A 17,487-nucleotide genomic window follows, 5' to 3' on the forward strand; every position below is an offset into this window, starting at 1 on the left:
CTTACGCCCAGCGCTCGCATGGCAAGGCCTTGGATTGACCACGTCTCTGGTCTTCGCAGGATGGCCATGTAGCAGACACGTCCGAGCCACGTGCCCTCCCTTCCGAGAATCAGACACGTAGGCTCGTACGCCCCGCGTATAGAGAGACTACGCCCCGCGTAGTAAGCTGCTTCGGACCCTATAAAAGGGATGCGAGGCTGCCCGTATTTTGGTTGCCATTTTTCAATTCCTTTCACTCTAAAACCCCTTTTTACCCACTTTTAACCCCCCGAAGCCCCGATATCATCACCGACACCCGAAGCAAGCCCCGACACTTCGAAGCTCCCGAGAATATCATATTTTCAAGTCGAAACTGTGCCCGAGTAAGGCCGATTTTCAACTAAAATCCCCGGTTTCGTCACAGAAAGCCCTATTTAAAGTCGAAGTGCTGCCCGAATTAATACTTTAATCCCTGGTTATTTCACTGTGAGTTCAATATATAGGAACAATTTTATGTTATGTGTTATATGTGCTATGTGCTTTTCCGTATTATTATTTCCGCTATTTTGATAGCAAAGTTGTACCTTTGGCCATGTGATCAGTGAAAGGACTTAGATTCACAGTGGTATTGGTATGTAGCATCTGGCCGTGTAGAGCATGTCTCGCAAGAGAATGACTTCTACCCCTATGGCATGGGCAGAAGGTTAGATAGGGCTAAAAGCCTGAAATCTACCACAATGTTTTAATCGGAAATTGTATGTCTTCTGTGCCATTTGGGCCGAAGCGTTATTGATGTATATCAAGTATTGAAATTGTTATGTATCATTGATTGATATGGAAAGCTTGTCGCATGATTCACATATGCCTTTGTTGTTCCATGTTCCCTTTGCTTCTACCATATTGAAGTATATATATGGCATAACGTTATATTGTATCTATTATTGAACTCACTAAGTGTCACCGTTTACCCCTCTCAATGTTTAATAATTGCCGGTAATAAGCATCCAGTTTAGTCATATATTGTTGGAAGATTTAGAATAGTTTATACTATTACTTTTGTATTTGGGTTTACGTTTGTATAAAAGCTTAAATATCCTGGGTGGTTATGTAATATACTAAAACTTAGTCGGTTTGTATCCAGTCTTTTGTAATCAAATTATCAATGTAAAATATTATTTTTCAATATGCATGTAGCATGTTTTGAAGTAACTTGGAGTAACAATGTCTTTAGTATGAAAGTTTGGGGTCTTTCAATCATGGTATCAGAGCAGTAGTTTAAGTGAACTAAATATCACAGATTGGTATTTAGACTTAAACCGTCAGAAGTTCAATATATGAACGGATTTATTAGGAGTATATGGATACAAACCATAGGAAAGATTTAATTGGGGTACTGGGTAGTGATAAACCGTAGTATTCTAAAATATTAAGTTACTTCATGAATTTTCAGAGAATTAGTTTAAGTGAACTAGGAATTTTGAGAATTTCTAGACTTAAACAAGGATTGCTAAGGGATGATGATGTGATGTGTTCCTGGTATACTTTAGGTTGAATACCTAAATTAATATTAAATGGACACAAGCACTAGAATATTATAGGAGATATACCTTATATTCTAATATGTGCTAAATGATAAATGGATATAGCGTGCCTTAAGTTTCTTACTTATATTGCTATTACTTGACAATGTTTAAGGTCTATTGCCGACCTTGGTTTAGAAGAGAAAATTTTATGTTCAAAATTCTAAGAATTTTTGTATTAGAATTGACATGAAACTTTTCGAAGTGATAAAAGGACTTATGATAGTCGACATCGATAATTTTATAGATAAACGATCGAGGGATATCTTAAAATAATATTTATCAAGTGATATCGTAAATAGTGTATTAATACCTATAGAGTGGTGTTGTAAATTCAAACTATGTTTAGTGAAATAATAACACCGTTGGAAGAATGATGTGTATTCGAAGTACATTCGGACGAGATGAATGTTTTGGCATAACCGATGAAGTTGATCCACTGTTGTCCAAATTGAAGCAATAATTGCTTATAGAGTAGGAAGAACCGAAGATGGTGATCAATACTTCGGCAGTATCGCAATTGATGTTGTGCAAGATTTAGAAGAATTAAATGAAGATCAAAGGAAAGGATAATGAAATGAACAAATGTGCATGGTGACTTGCATGAGTTACAAGATGATGCAGATAGTTAAAGACCGTTTGTCTCCACACTACTAGAGTAAATTCTGGCATAGCGTGTCTTGCAAAGTAGACACTACCCGAGAAAGAATTTATATGAAGAATTGGAAGTAAAATTTCTATCGACCTATGAAAAAGTATTAGGATATGCTAGATCGAGCATATGCATGAGAAGAATCTTAGAAGGCGAGTATAGGAAATCTAAGATATGTTTCATTGAAACGGAAATCCCTAGTTGAGTCTTGGAGAGAAATTATTCTATGTACTTGTTTGAACACACTCAGGTGTGAAAAGTTGTTTTTTGAAAACTTTTGAATGGTGACTTGGGAACTGCGAGACAATACTTGGGACGAGTATGAGTATGTGTGAATAGTAGTAGAGGCCTATACTACTGGAAGCACATGACTCACACTTGGATCAGGGAAAGTCACAAGGTGACCAAGAAGCTAGAAAATTGATCACATTTTTGTTCGAGTATGTCATTACCTTCGTTTCGGTGATGACTAAGAAGATGATTTTCATTCAGACCTTATTGATCATAAAGAATCGAGTCCGATTAATATAAATCTGCGAAGTGAGTTGATTGGTTCAGAGAACCATGTCTTGTGTAGTGACGAAATTTCAGTCAGAAGATTGAAGAAGGAAATGGTCAAAGTAGTCGATAGAAATATAACTATCTTCATTAAATTATTGAGCAACCATTAGCTAGACATGCTACTAGTTATGAAGATATTATATCACATTAGAACATGAAGGAAGATTTCTTCTATGATAATGTTTGACTAAAAGAGACAAGAGTATGGATCGTTGTGTGTCTTTCACGTTATGAAATCAAAGGTCATTAGAGTATGACCATTCGAGTTGTTGTTGTAGAAAAAGTGAAAACCTTGTCTTGGGATTTAGTCTATAACCCAAATTCAAGAAGGAGTAAGAGTCTGCAATGAGAAAGTAAGAATGAGATAAGAACGAAATATCCCCATTTGTTTAAATCGTTGTGATTTCGGGGACGAAATCCTCAAAAGGAGGAGGTATTTGTAACATACACGTTCAGTTATCGTGTTATGTAATTTTAAAAGTGAAAAATATAATGAAATATTATGTGATTTTGAACGTTGAGTTCTAACAGATAGTTTTTACTATAAATGAAGTAAAACTATGTTTAGAATCACTCGGAAAATATTGGAAGTCTTATGAGATTCCAATCAAAAGTCAAATATTGAAATTTAACGAAAATATAAAATTTGAAATAAGTAAAATTTTATTATTGAAAGTTGTAGATAATTTTGTTAGAAACATTTAGGCGAAAACCTCATTGAAATCCGCGTTATAACGAAGAAGTTATGACTTCTTAAAGTTTCGCGACAAAACCGGCACAACGCCTTATGACGTAAAAAGTGAGTTTTCGATAAACAAATTTTTAACCTTTATGATCTAAATGAAAGTCTTAGTATTCGTTAAACGGAGAATTTTCATAAAAAGAACGTCCAAATCTGACTTCGTATGAGGAAGTTATGATTTTTCTAAGTTTCGGAATAGCAGTAGACAGCTAAAAACTCGAAATAAAGATCGAGTGATTTTTAGCCGACGCAACCTAAACGAGAATCAAATGTCTCATCAATAGTAGTACAACGGTAAAAAGACAGACGAAAACTTACATCCGATGAAGAAGTTATAAATTTTTAACGGACTTTTCCTGTCCCGGCCTATTAAAAAATTTAATATTAAAAATGAAATCAAAATTAGCCGACGGAGTCTAAATGAAAGTTGTAGAGCATAATTTCACCTACACGTGGATATAAAGAACGTCAAAAACAGATCTCAGATGCAAAAGATATGAATTTTTGAAGTTTTTAAATAAAAATTCGAGACTTATCCGAGGAGGTACACCCCGCGTAGAGGCTTACGCCCAGCGTTCGCACGGCAGGGCCTCGGATTGACCACGTCTCCGGTCTTCGTATGATGGCCACGTAGCAGACACGTCCGAGCCTTAGAGGCTGCATGGCAAGTTGTAGCCTCTAGAGGTTCCCATGTGGAAATGGGAGCAAATCACCATGGACTTTATCACCAAGTTGTCGAATATGGCAAAGCGTTTTGTTGCTATATGGGTCATCGTGGACCGATTGACCAATAGTGCCCACTTTTTTGCTATTCGGGAGAGCTCTTCGGCTGAAAAGTTGATTGATGTGTATGTTCGGGAGATCGTTGCTTGTCATGGGGTTCCTGACTCCATTGTTTCAGACCGTGATATTCGGTTCACCTCCCGTTTCTAGTAAAAGTTCCACGAGGAACTGGGCATGAGGTTGCATTTCAGCACTGGATATCATCCGTAGACCGACGGCCAGAATGAGCGGACGATACAGACCCTCGAGATATGTTGTGGGCATGTGTTATTGATTTTGATGGGAGTTGGGATTCCTACCTACCTCTTGCGGAGTTCTCCTACAACAATACTTATCACTCCAGCATTGGTGCTCCACCTTTTGAGCTCTTGTATGGTCAGAGGTGTCGTACCCCGGTTTGTTGGTCATGCTAAGTCATAAGTTGAGGAATTTATGACTCCTAAGAGTATTTTAGCCATGTATATGAATTATAGACGTAAGAGCTTAAACCATTAAGCTCTTAATGGATTTTTGGACTTCTGAGAGTATAACCTGCGTATGGGGTCGACCACCCTGATGGTGGTCAACATGTGAGGATGTGTGTACGCCCAGCATACCTTCGGAGTACACCCCGTGTACACACCTTGAGTTGATTCGGTTAAGTTGACTAAGGTGGGTTGACTCGGCTGGGTTGACTCAGTTGACCTAGTGGTTTGACCAATTTAACTTGGACCAAGTTGACTTAAGGGTATTTTGGGTATTTTGGGATTTTGATGGATATCGGTCAGTCGGTTGGAGTAGATGTTGGTTTGAGAGCTGAGATTCGGAGTCGGGACCTCATCAACTTTTGTCCAGTTTGCGAGGTGAGTTTTCCTCACTGTAATTGTGGGTTGAAGGCACCAAGGCCGACCCATTATATTAGATATCCTAATATGTGATAGTATAATTTTTGTTGTGGTGATTTGTTAGATCGGTATCCTGGTATATAGGGTGATGCTATGCTTAGTGATATGTAATATCTGTCTGATTATCTATTGACTTGTTATATGTATGCTTATTTGTTATGTATATGTCGACATGGTTTATGTGTGGTTGGGTTGAGGTGGACCAATGTAGACTGAAGGCCAAGAGACCTAAGGTGTCCAGGATAGACTATAGGCTTGAGGGGCGTACCGGTTAGGCCGAAGGCCCAGAGAACGTTCCAGATAGGCTGAAGGCCCGGTGAGGCATAACAGTCATGCTGAAGGTTCTGTGAGCGTACCAAATAGTCTGTAGGCCGGTGGGGCATTCTAGTCAGGCTGAAGCCTCTGTATGCATGTTGTTTTGTTGTTATGATTATGTGTTGTGTTGGTACTTTGGGGGAAATCACTAAGCATTGGCTTACAGCTTTGGGTTATGTTTCGGGTACTTCGGATGACTGCGGGAAGGCGAAGGTGTGACCGTACACATCTTCATGTTTTTTACTTATGATTTTGGGAGACTCTGATATTGAACATGTTTTGAAAACTATGATTGTAAACAATTTATGAAATTGTTTGGTTTTAAAATGTTTAAATTTATTGTGATTTTTATGAGTGTTACATATAGTGCTTGAGTAGCTCCATCCATTACCTTTGTCTCATGTTCAATTCTTTCTGACCAAAGAGATATTGAAGGCTTTTGTAATCCATATAGAGTTTGCACTTGGTACCGTAAAGATAGTGTCTCCAAATCTTTAGGGAAAAAACCACTGCTACAAGTTGTAGCTCATGATTCGGATAGTTCTGCTTGTGGGGGTTCAATTGTCTCGAGGCATAAGCTAAAACTTTGTATCTTTGGGTAAGGACGCATCCCATTCCAATCTTAGAAGCGTCATTGAAAACCGTAAAGTCATCAGTTCCTTCTGGTAGGACGAGTATTGGTGCTTCACACAGCCTCTATTTCAATTCACCAAAAGCTCTTTCTTGCTTCTCGCTCCAAGTATATGCAACTCCTTTTTTGTGTTAGGGTTGTCAATGGAGCTGCGATAGAAGAAAAGTTATGGATGAATCTTCGATAGTAACCTGCGAATTCCAAAAAACAACAAATTTTAGTGGGACTCTTTTGCTTCTCCCATTTCATCACAGCTTATATCTTTCCTGGGTTAACCATAATTACTTTTCGGTTAACTATATGACCCAGGAATTGAATCTCCCGTATCCGAAAGTCACACTTGGAGAATTTTGCATAAAGCTTCTCCAGCTTTAGAACTTCCAATACTTCTCGTAGATGTTTACCATGATCTTGATTGTTTTTATAGTAAATCAAGATGTCATCAATGAACACTATTACTGATTTATTGAGAAAATTTTTACAAACTCGATGCATCAGATCTATGAATGTTGTTGGAGCATTTGTTAGTCCAAAGGACATCACAAGGAATTCATAGTGTCCATATCTCGTTCTAAAGGTTGTCTTTTTAATATCTTGCTCTCTAATCTTCAACTGGTGCTAGCCTGACCTGGGATCAATTTTGGAGAAGACGTTTTCTCCTTGAAATTGATCGAACAAGTTATCTATCCTAGGTAAAGGATGCCTATTTTTTTTATTATAGCTATGTTTAGCTCTCTATATTTAATGCACATTCTCATTGTACCGTCCTTCTTTACGAACAGTACTGGAGCTCCCCAGGGTGATGAACTAGGTCTTATAAAACCTTTGTCCAGCAACTCGAGGATCTGTCATTAACTCCTTCATTTTTGTAGGTTCTAAACGATACGGTGCTTTCGCAATTGGCGTCGTTCTGGGAAATACCTTAGGAAAATCTCGTACCACATTTATATTAGACATTGCCCTCTTCTCCTTCTTCGCGTCTATCATGTATGCCAAGACTGTTGAACATCCCTTGGATAGGCATCTTCTGGCCTTCATCATGGTGATGATTCCATATCTCACTATACTCTTATCACCGTAAACCACAAATGGCTCTCTCCTAGGGGGATTAATATGCACCATCTTCCTTCCACATAGAATGTATGTGGGGTTTTCTCCCAACCAATGCATATTGAGAATTACGTCGAACTCACTCAACACAAAAGGCAAAACATCTCAACGAAATTTGTTTTCGTTCAAGTCGATAGTTATGGCCTCTAACCTATTTCTAACAGATATGTTCCTACCACCAACAACCTCTACTAAGATAGGGGTACATATTCTAAGTGTTGATAATCTAAGCTTCCAACCAAATTAATGTGATATAAATGAATGATCTGCTCTAGAATCAAATAATATCTTTGCATGAATTTGATTAACTAGGAATGTACCTGAAGCAACATCAGTCTCTTCTTTTGCTTCATTAAGGGTCACCTGATAGCTTCGACCCTTGGGCTTTGGTGGCATGATGATTGGGGTTGGTTTCTCAACTTTTGGGCACTTTTCCTTCTTGTGCCCCTACTCTCCACAACTGAAACAAACTTTTACTTTAACTGGGAAATTTGTAGAAATATGCCCAAACTTCTTACACTTGAACCAGACGACACAATCGTTGAAATGCTTCTTCTTGCACTGATCGCACCGTTTCCCTTCCTGGTTGCTTCCACATTTGTTTCTTGACTTTGACAACTTCTTCTTCTTTTTGTTGTTATTGTTGTTATCTCCCTCATCCTTCCCCTTTTCACCGACTTCCACTCTGTCGACAGTCCTTCTTGATCATACCTTCCATAAATTTTGCAGCCCAGACGGCAGCCTCAAAAGTATGTTCTTGCTTCACCGGCACAGTGTACTCCCATGGCAATCCCTTTGCATATCTATCAATCTTGTTCAGTTCGTCCAGAACAAGTCATAGGGTGAAATCCATTTTATCAGTGAAAGTATTGGTGTACTTGTCCAATGACATGCTTCCCATTGTCAAAGCCAAGAATTGATTCTCCAATTCCATATTTTCTCATCCGAACAAAGCTTTCTCTTTAAATGGTTCAAGAATCCATCCCATGTCAGGTATAGTGGTTTGTTGGGGCTCACAATCTTCCCTAACATTTTCCACCAACGAAGCATTGTGCCTTTGAACAGCTTGACAACATGTTGGGGTTCGAAGGTTGTGAGATGTCGAATTTATATTTGTAGTCAGTAATATTGAATGTTGGATTGTATTTTATTTTAAGGACTACTTTAGTGTCGAAGCTTAAATGTCGAATGTCCTTATACTTTTTGTGCTTTTAGTTTTCCCTATAAATATGGGAAGGATACTTTTAGAGGCCAAGAACTTTTCCCTGATTGTAATCATTTTCTCTTACCTCTTGTATTCAACTGATAAAAGCAATACAATGTGCCAAACATATTATATTTAGATCTCGTGCTCTAAATCATTTCATACTCTGATTTTTGTTTGATTACTCGATTCAGTCGAAACTACAATTGATATCAGAGCAGGAATCAAACTGTTTTGATCTGATTTTCTTCTGTTTCAAAAGCTTTTTGAATCTCGTTCTAGATTCAAAAGTTTCCGCACTTTTGATCTTGAAAATTTTTGTAGATCTTTAGTTCTGATTTGATTCTGCATTTTGATTGACTAATCGAGTGTTCTGTGTTCATTTGTTGTTTGATTCATCTTGTTCATCTCAAGTTTCTCAATCTTTTCTCTGAATTCGTCCGTACATCCACGGCGAACTTCAACATGAATACCATGACTTCATCCTCTCATCTGCTAGGATCTTCAACTAAGATTCCTATGCTTATTCCGGAGTATTACGATCAATGGGTGGATCGTATGGAGGATTACTTGAACGGAATCGATGAAGAACTATGGAAGTGCATTACCGATGATGTTCTTCCTCCTCCTTCTGTTCAAAGCATTGGTACTTCTGCATCAACTCAAAGTGTTACTAAAGAAACTGCAAGGCTGCAGAAGAACGAGAAAAGGTGCATGAGAGAGCTTCGTGGTGCCCTTCCTCCTATCGTGTATAATTACGTTCGAACCTGCAAAATCTCAAAAGAAATCTGGAATACGCTGAAGGAAAAGTACCATGGTAGTGAGAAGACCAAAATCAGTTCAGTCAAGCAATGTCTGATTGAAATAAGGGAGTCCAAGCAAAAAGATGGAGAATCGATCGAATTATACTATGACCTCCGGAACGAGCTCATCTACAAGTGTAATAGGTATGGAATTACCAGGTCTGCTATGGAATACAACCTTACTTTCATTATGGGGCTTCGCAAGGAGTGGAGGAATGTGAGTTTGATGATGAAGACACAACAAACCTTCGATTTTTTGACTCTCAATGATCTTTACAACCTGCTAAAAGCTCACGAAGCTGAACTGAATGAAATAGCTGAAGAGTCAAAGATCAATCTAGGTTATCCATTAGCATTGGTTTCGAAGGTATTGGGAAGAGTAGGTGAGATGGAAGCTACTGAGAAGGAAAGTTCTGCCGACGAAGGTCTTATCGTCAACTCTGATGACGAAGCGGTGGATTTTTACTCCAACAACAGAGTAAAGAAGTTTTATAAGAAGCCATTCAATGCAAAGTCAAAAGTTAGTGAAATGAAGGGAAGTAACACTGGGAAGGTTAGTGATGAGAAGAAGTTTGAGAAGAAAGAGGTTAATGGTGAAGATTCGAAACAAGAAAAAAGCTAAAGGGTGATTCAGGAGTTGATTGTCATTACTGTCATGGTGCAAATCACATGGCAAATGAATGTATGCTGAAGAAGAAAGAAGAAAAGAAAAATAGGGTTAAGGATGAGGCATACTATTCTGAAAGGCTGGAAGAAGTGAGGGCTAAGTCGAAGGGAATATCACTGGTAGCAAGAGGAGACGATGAGGATGAGGGAAAATACCAAATATGGTCTTCAGGCTCGGATGACGAAGAAATGAGAAATCCAACGCATGGATCCATGTTTGTGATGTATAAGGAGGATGAAGGAGAGAAAATCACTGGTAGCTGCTTTATTTCGACATCAGGATACAATGCACCAATGACATCGAAGGTACATTCTCTACTTCAATACTTTAATATTCCTTCAAGTGCTTATAATTTTGTGTTAACTGAGTTTGATGCTGCTATTACTTATGTTAGTAATCTAGTGATCTCTGCTAGCAATGAGGCTAAAAAGTCTAATAATCAGTTACTAGAAACCCAGAGGATTTTGGAGGCGAAGAAGGCTAAGATAGATCATCTAGAGCTACAAATAACTAACATCATGATTGATAGAGATAGTTTGAATACAGATACTAGGATTTTGTTGAAACAAAGGAATATTTACTGTAATTCTTCTAAAAGACTCTATTGTAAACTGACTGAATTGCATCACTCCAGTGACATAAGTAAAGAACAACATAGGAAGCTTATACCATTCTTATCTTTCGAAAGGAAAAAAGTAGATTCAACTCCTTATGATTGTGAGATGACTATTTCTGATTTTGATAAAGTTCCTGATAATAGATATCCCTATGGAATAGTAAAAATTGATGAACATCTAAATTCTAATGATCTTGTTGATATAGTTAATAAGACCTTAACTGTAAATGAACAAATCAAGATTTTGAAAAAGACTGAGAACTCAACTTCTGACTCCCAAAACAATTTTGTTGATATTGAAGATAACAATATCAGTGAAATTGAAGCAAAGGAAGTTGTTGATTGTTCTCAGTTATCTTTCATTAATGTCAAATCATTATCTAAGGGTAAAGAAAAATGTCATGATTTGAATATTAAAGTTGACAATGACCAACCCTCTACTTCGAAAGTCTTTAATCCTGACTATGTGACTGTCGAAGATAGTCAGACTGACAGTGACGATGATGAAGATGTTTCAAAAGAAACAAATGTTTCAAGTGTTTCGAAAGAAACAAAAATTCCTCGAATTGTTGAAGATTAGGTGTATGAAGAGACAAAGAAATTTGACAAAATCATGAAAGAAAAAGGTTCTCACTATCTTGAACCTAATTCTGTGGTTTATCCAAACTTCAAGTGCAGTGATAATGTCGTCTTTCCAAACCAAGTTTTCGTCACAAATGGTAATGGAGAAAATGTGAATCTAGAGATAAACAAACTAGTTGAAGAGGAAAATAAGAAAGCTTTGATGGAAGGATTTTTCTCAAATCAAAACACCATTGAGAACAATCTTACCAAAAACTCATACACTTTTCAAAGACAAAAGCCAAGTCGAACTTGGGTGGTTAAACTGAAACGTCAAAGGTTGAAAAACAAACAAACATTAAAGTTTCTGAAAAACCAATTGAAAAACTTCAAAGTCAAAAAGAAAATATTCAAAAGATTTCACAAGAAAATGGGATTTCAATGAATAAAGCATGAAATAAGGCTTATTGGAATAATTATGTGTCTAAAAAGAAACAACATAATTTTTCTTCCAAAAAGTCTGAAAAGAAAAAGTCTGATTCTGTTAAGACAAAATCACAAAATCCATCTTTTGGTGAAAAGAAATCAATATCAAAACCTTCAAAATCACAAGAAGATTTTTCTAAAGACAAGGAACATGTTTCGAAACCAAACCAAAAGACAAATGTTCACACTTCTTATCATGAGAATTATGTGAAAAATCAACAAAAGAGTTTTGTTAAGAATTCTAACAATCAAAGGTTTTCACAAAATAATTTTCAAAGAAGAGATTTTTGATCAAACGAACAAAAGAGTTATCATCGTGTTCCTTATCAAAATCAGTTTTCAAACTCACAAATTTTTTTTCCAAGAAATAACGTTGGTTATCAAAACCGGTTTCAGAATCGTTACACTCCTCATGTTTCGACAAGAAAGCCAACAAGAAACTATAATAAATTAAAAGTTCAAGGGAGAAGACATGAACCTTTCAAGCCTGATCAACCTCATTTTCAAAACCCACCTTCGAAACAATCCACAAAAGCTTCATTTGTTAAAGGACAAACAAATGTGAACAATATTAATCATTGGTTGGAAGGAACAGGAAAGCGTTTTCAATTTGGGAAATTCTCTCAAGAACATATTAAGGATGCATATGAGAAATATCTGAATGAATCAACAAATCGAAGTTCTTATTCGAAAGAATCAAATCCTTCTGTTCAAAAATGGAAAGAAATTTTGACAGAAAAAGTCAGTAATAAAGAAACTAAGAAGAATGAGGTGCATGTTAATGTTGACTTTAAATCTTCGAATAATTACATTTCGTTATCCTTAAATAATGATGTGGACTTAACTGATAGTGTCAAAAAAAAAGTTCGAAACTGGATAATTGGATCTTCGTTTCATCAAGCATTTTATTCTAATAACCCAGGACCCAAACAACCTTGGGGACCTAAATTCTTTAAATGATTGCATGTTTTGTGTAATGAGCAATACGATGAAAAATGGTATATCGACAGTGGTTGCTCTCGTCACATGTGTGGGAAGATGGAAAACCTGAGAGATTTTCGATGTCTGGAAAGTGCTGGTGTAGTGAAATTTTGAAATAATAACAAGTGTCAAGTCAAAGGCTATGGGAAGGTGACCAATGGGAAGTTTACAGTCAACAGAGTTACTTATGTCGAAGGTCTTCAACACAATTTGATCAGTGTTTCGCAACTTGTTGTGGGCACTGGCAATCAAGTTGTCTCTAATGAAGAAGGAAGTGTCATATCCAACATCGAAATAAAAGAAGTTCTTCTTAAATCAAAGCGAAAAGGATATATGTTTACACATGACATCAAACCCATTGTTGGTGTTCCTTCTGTTTGTCTACTTTCGAAGGCTTCCTTTGATATAAGCTGGCTATGGCATCGAAGATTGTCTCATCTGAATTTTAAAAATCTAAACAAATTGGTGATAAAAGATCTTGTTCGAGGTTTTCCTGTATTAAAATTTGATAATGATACTCTTCGTGCAGCTTGCGAACAAGGAAAACAGCATAGACAAGGTCATCCAATTGTGATTGATTCCAAGATCGTCGAACCTTTGGAACTTCTTCATATTGACCTTTGTGGTCCTTCGACAGTTGAAACACACAACAAAAAGTGGTACATTTTGGTTATTGTTGATGATTTTTCTAGGTTTACTTGGGTATATTTTCTTCATTTGAAATCAGAAAAAACTCAAGTGATGATCGATTTTATCAAACACATCGAATTAAGTTTGAAGAAAAAGGTGTGCAAAATCAAGAGTGATAATGGATATGAGTTCAAGAATAACGTTCTAGATTTGTTTTTGGCTGACAAAGGAATTTCGCACAACTTTTTATCTCCTTACACACCTCAACAGAATGGTGTTGTCGAGAGGAGAAATTTTTCACTCTGCGAAGCAGCAAGAACGATGTTGACTTACACGAATCTTCCACAATATCTCTGGGCTGAAGTTGTTTCTACCGCTTGCTTCACTCAAAATCGGTCTTTTATTCATAGAAGATTCGATATCACCCATTATGAAATCATTAACAACAGGAAACCTAATGTCAAATGTTTTCATGTTTTTGGTTGCTGGTGCTTCATTATGAATCTTAAGGATAATCTTTCAAAATATCAGTCTAAGGCTGATGAAGGAATATTCTTAGGTTATTCTCATAATTTTGTGGCATATAGGGTGCTCAACAAGCGAACAAAGAAGATCGAAGAAACCTTTAATCTCACATTCAATGATCACTATGTCAAAAGTGTTGAAAAACGTTTTGAACAAAAACCAATCATTAATGAATCCAATTTTGAATCTAAAAGTGTTAATTCATTAGATTTTGGTACTCCTGATAGGGCTATTAATGTTGGAATTCATGCTGAGGACAATTGAATTCCTGAAGTATCGAAACATTCTGAAGATTCGACAGTGATACAACAAATTGCTGATTTCCACTCGACAACAAATTCTCCTGTTAATAATGAAAGTCTGCCAGTTTTACAAACTGCTCAAGTGGAGGGGGAGCAATTGACTTCGACTACTCATGTTGAGGGGGAGCATACTTTCGAGGGGGATAATGGGAGAATGAATGCTGGTGTCGAGGGGGAGCATCATGAAGATAATTTTGTAGAGGGGGAGCAAAATGATGATCAAAACGAAAACTTTCATGATACAATTGATAACGTATCTATTGCAGGTTCAATGAATGATGAACCTATTGGATTAGCTGTCTAAGCCCATAACTATAATTGGTATGTACTTGACCCGAGAGTAGCATGGTCCATTTGGGTTGCATATCACCAAGACAATTTGATAGGATGGACTTTAGAGAATAGGTTATTTATGATTTATTAATATATTATAAGTTCTAATATATTAATATGAAATCATATTATTTAATTAGTATTGATCAAGAATTAATTTTGTGATCAAAAGAGACTAGTTAAATATATGGGGATTGATTTGGTAAATCACTCATTCTTATGGTGTGGGCCAATGATCCATTGTTCTTTAGGTTGGGCTAAACCAATGTTACAACCCATGGATGATCCATGGGGGTTTAAACCCATAGAGCCTAAGGAATATGGAAAGTCATGCCCATTAGGGTTTACATGGTGTAACCCTAATCTTGCCACACTATATAAGAAGCCCCTTAGCATCCAAAAATGTGCACTAGATACACTGGTGTTCTTGGAGTCACTATAGCCGATTTGATTGGAAGAAACTCTCTCAAAAGTCATAATTTGTCCTAGGTGTGTTGTGATTCCATTTGAGGTGCAACACTTAGGGTACTAAGTTCTTAAAGGCCAAACTCAAGAAGTTTTACAAGCTACAACAAGAGGTAATTCTATAACTCATTTCTATGTTGATTATGTCAATTATATGCTAGTTGTAGGCTTAATGATTTGGAAACAATATTGCATGTATAATTAGAGAAAACATAGATCCAAAGCATTTAGGATTGTATGTGCACCATAGGATGTTGTAGTATACTAAAACCCATCAGTGGTATCAGAGCCTAGGATTGTTTTCAACTATACTTGATGTTTTATTGGTTTTCAAAGCAAAAAAATCGAATTTTCTGCATTCTGGACAGTGAACTTGCCGATTCCACTGGGGGGACTCGCCGAGTCCACTCAGAAACAGCCCAACTCGGCGAGTCCAGTTCATGTACTCGACGAGTTGGTGCCCCTGTTTGCAGTTTTTCGAGCTTTTTGGCCTGTTTTGGATTAGACTCATTACCACAAAATGTTTTAGTTCATAAAATCTGATTTTGTTGATATGGTAATGATTATTCTCATCCAAATAAAAGATAATTGTCAAAGTTTCATAATTTGTATCAGTTTATATGATTAGGCTAATTTCTTGAAACTTGTTTGATATGAATTATCTTATCTTATGAGTTTAATTACATCATAGGCAAAATTGTTTGATTTTGTTAGTTACAATTTTTGATCTAAATGTTTTTGATGAAATCCATAACTTGTCCTCAAGTTATGGAAAGTGAAAATTCTCATTTTTAAATGTCATCTTAAATGGTTTTAAGTCTTCCATAACTTGTCCTCAAGTTATGGAACTTAAAAGGTCTTTCATAAATGTTTTTTTGTGAACTCCATAACTTGTCCTCAATTTATGGAATTCAAGAGTCTTTTTCATAAAACCTTATTAAACTCATAAGTTATGGAAATCCAAGAGTTTTGACAAGTTTCAAAATTTCCCTAAATTTTGGAATTTGTAAAGTTTCACTTTTGAATACTTTAGTTCCAAACCCTAGAGTTTTAAAAGTTAAAATTCAACCCTTATACTATTATAATATTATAGGTTTAATATTTATATATATGTATAAGAGTAAAGTCAGTCTTACCGTTAGTAGGCCTCGTTCACGAAGCCGGTCTATAAGGGGGGTATAAGGTTACTGCCTATAAAATGGCAGTTTAATGGGTGTCCACTCTCACCCACCGCTTCCTTGACTGGTGGAGGGTCGTTAGCCGAACGGGTAGGATAGGACATTAATTCTCATTATAAGTATAATGATAATTATAAAGTAACTAAACTTTATTAAAATTCACAATCTTAGTTACTTTAGAAAAATGTGAATATGGTGTTATCTCATGAAATTACACTTTGCACATTGTTAAGTCATTAGTGGAGCGTGTGTGGTTAACCGGCACACTAATCTGGGACTGACAGGGTGTGGCAAATGGTAGGTTGATGTTAATCATAGATCAATAGAGTGTGTGTGGTTAACCGGCACATTGATTAGGTGGTTGTAACATTGAGTGTACCAAGCTAATTTACATAGTTATTCACCCCTTGTTTGTGATCCTCGGCATCCCAGTCACAAACTTGAAGGGCACGATCGAGATTTAAACATGCCATTGAAAAGTTTAATGAGTCTCAAAGGATCTAGGAGTTTCAGTTCACTTAAAACCTAAAATTCTTTTCGTTTTTCGTGGTGGAAATTGGTAAATCGTCATTTACCTACCTTCAAATATTTTGCAATAGGATTACAGCATCCCACTTCCGAATTATAAAATATTGTGTTGGGTCCTAGCCTTAATATTTCATTTGGGTGTTATATTAAGGACTAAAATCAACTAAACTTGAATTTCTCCCTCATAAATGTCTAAGTTCGGACGACTATGGTCTTCCCGAATCTTATGGAAAAGGCCTTCCTTATAAAGATGATATTCCACAAGACGATCAAGGTGAGAGATTAATCCCTTCTTCGTACTGTAGTGGAACTTCTCTTCCTCCACCTCCTCCAATTATTCTCCCTAACCCACAAGTTCAAAGACTTGAAAAGTTCAAGGTCACTCAAGCCCTATTGGCAAGCAAACATGAAGATGGAAAGTCTATATGTGCTCACATCTTGGAGATGAAGTTGCACATTGACAGGCTGGGATTGTTGGGTGTCGAAGTCTCGAGGAAGCTGGCTGTTGACTTGGTTCTTCAGTCACTCCCTGAGTCATATGGCGGGTTCATTAAGGACTACTATATGATAGACCACGACATGACCCTTATTGATCTAACCTATTTGCTTGTTGTTGCTGAATCAGTAATGATTTGGCGCACTGGTAAAGCAAATTTGATTGGAAGATCTACTTCCTAAGTTTCCATGGACAACAGTGACAATCCAGAAATGATTTCTTCTCCTAGGAGAGAGAAATTGGCTAAAGTCAAAAAGTTTGAACTTAAGAGAAAGGCCGATTTTAGAATTGTGTCATGTGCCGATGCGAAAGAAACCATTTGTTTCTATTGCCAAGAAAAGGGGCATTGGTTGCGAAGCTGCCAAATTTACCTTAAAGATATCAAGGATGTTAAAGTCAAAAAGGTTGACTCTACTTCAGGTAAGTCTACTGTCTAACTCTATTAAGTTCCTATTTGGATATTCTTAATACATGA

Source organism: Lactuca virosa, chromosome 7 (assembly GCF_052849685.1).
Source record: "Lactuca virosa cultivar CGN04683 chromosome 7, Lactuca_virosa_CGN04683_v6, whole genome shotgun sequence".
Taxonomy (NCBI): Eukaryota; Viridiplantae; Streptophyta; class Magnoliopsida; order Asterales; family Asteraceae; genus Lactuca; species Lactuca virosa.